This window comes from Nannospalax galili, unplaced genomic scaffold (assembly GCF_000622305.1).
Source record: "Nannospalax galili isolate Female #2095 unplaced genomic scaffold, S.galili_v1.0 scaffold751, whole genome shotgun sequence".
In the NCBI taxonomy this organism is placed as follows: Eukaryota; Metazoa; Chordata; class Mammalia; order Rodentia; family Spalacidae; genus Nannospalax; species Nannospalax galili.
This window is the reverse complement of record NW_008331125.1, coordinates 1024536-1026633: the sequence shown is the minus strand read 5'-3', so window position 1 is coordinate 1026633 and position 2098 is coordinate 1024536. Positions and strand designations below refer to the sequence as shown.

At 36.3% G+C, this 2098-nt stretch overlaps 1 protein-coding gene across 3 annotated transcripts in view; it reads left to right on the top strand.

Moving 5' to 3' along the window:
• The window catches only part of Rgs7bp (regulator of G protein signaling 7 binding protein), a 176225-nt gene that overhangs the window by 40133 nt on the left and 133994 nt on the right, over positions 1 to 2098 (top strand). The gene's annotated exons all lie outside the window — the stretch shown is intronic.

Sequence of the window (2098 nt, the reverse complement as noted above, 5' to 3'; positions counted from 1 at the left end):
TATATATATAAAATTTGATCTTTTTAGATAGGGTCTCTCTGTAGCACCAGCTGGCCTGGAACTCATTATGTAGACCAGGCTGGCCTTGAACTCACAGAGATCCGCCTGCTGCTTCTGCCTCCCGAGTGCTGGTACTAAAGGCGTGCACCACCACCCATAAATAAAATATTTTTAATAGTCCTTTTATATTAGGACTATGTTTGGGTTTCAGAGTTAATAGTTGAACTCTGAACAATTCATGTGAACATGATATTCTTTTTTAAAAATCCATTTTGGTTTTGCGGTTCCCAGTTTTATACTTTTTTTTAGTTAGAAAATGCTTCCAGGGATACCTGACAAATTCAAGCCAGCCATGTCCCATAACCATACTCTGCAGGATTATTCACATTGCTGTCTAGACAGAACAGACCAGTGCTGTCAAAAAGCCACCATTTTCAATGGAGACTCTCTGGTATCTTTCCATTAGTAAATACCACTAGCATGTTCACAAGGAGCTCAGCTGAGGTCAGTCATCAGGGAGGAGCCTCAGGGTTACTCTTAACCCTTTACTTCCTATGTGGACAGCAGCACTTCATCTCCCAGTAAAATCCATAATGTTGTTTTGTGTCTGTTTTATATTTCTTCCAGCATTATGAATTGAATAATGTGAGTTCTGTGTCTAAAACTCACCACCATTTTATGACATTACATTTTCATAACAAAAATGAATGAAAAATAGATGCAGACATTGGGGGTGTACTTGAGTGTAGTGTTTACAGCACATGCATGGTGCCTTCAGTTCAATCCTTAGCACCACAAAAAACAAAAGAAAGAAAAAACAATCTAAAGTTATTGAACACATGATTCTTGCTTCCTTTGCATGCATTATTACCATGTTCCCATACAACTCTACTGAATAGATAATGTAAAGGGGAAACTCCTCTGCACCATTCCAGATCTTTCCTTCATGTGAAGTCTCCTTGTTCATGTATTTATGGCCTATTGAACCATAACTAGAGGTAAGTGACATAGCACTCATAGATCATATACAGATTCTTAGAGTACACATGCTATATGCAGGAAAGCATACAACTCTTTCAATACAGCATGTCTAAAAATAGAAAGTTGATTTAAAGGGAGATGAGCAACAACAAAAACAAATTTCATTTGAAATGTGACATTGAAACCTACTTCTCTGTACACTAATAAAAAGAAATTTTTAAAAGTAAGATTATGAAAAATATAAGTCTTTAGAATATAAGCATTCTCTGTTCTTCTCCTTGCTTAGAAGCATTAGCATAAAAAGAATAATATAATCAAATTTGCAAAGAAACAATATAGTCAAATTAGAAAGTTTGCTCTGGTTATATGGTGCTGTGGAGAATGAGTGGGAAGTGAGGAAAAGCTTAGAGGATGTTGGTGTAATTTATGTGGGCAGTGTCGATGTCCTGAACTACACAGTCTAGTGAGAACAGAAAGAAACAAAGGAAACAGTTTAATTCACAAGGAGGGATCAGCAACTAATTGCATCTGAGGAAAGAAATAGGAGAATAAACTAAAGATAACTCATAAAGCTGTGACTTGGTCATCTGAACGGTCATACCATTCTCTGAGGTAGGACATAGAAAAGAAGACATGGGGTTGGGACACTGAGTACGTGTGTGAAATCAAGGTGGAGATGAGTACTAGGCTGTTGAATGAATGGATCTGGGCGTCAATAAAAGTATCAAGGCTGGAAATAAATCTTACAAGAATTTACATACATACATTGTAGACTAGGATCTGCATATGAAGGAGACCATGCAGCTTTTTCTTTCCAAGCTTGGGTGGCCTTGCTTAATAGTATATATCCTGGGTCCATCCATTTTCCTGTAAACTTTGTGATATCATTTTTCTTTACAGATGATTAGTATTCCATTTTATGTATGTACCAGATTTTCATTATTCATTCATCTGTTGATGGACAACTAGATGGGTTCCATTTTCTTGCTATGGTGAATAGAGTAGCAATAAATATGGGGTGCAAATATCTCTAGCCTATAATGTACAAATGTATAATTGTAAACAGATGCACATGTAAGTATACTATAACATTGAGAAAGAAAAGCAAGAAAATGGA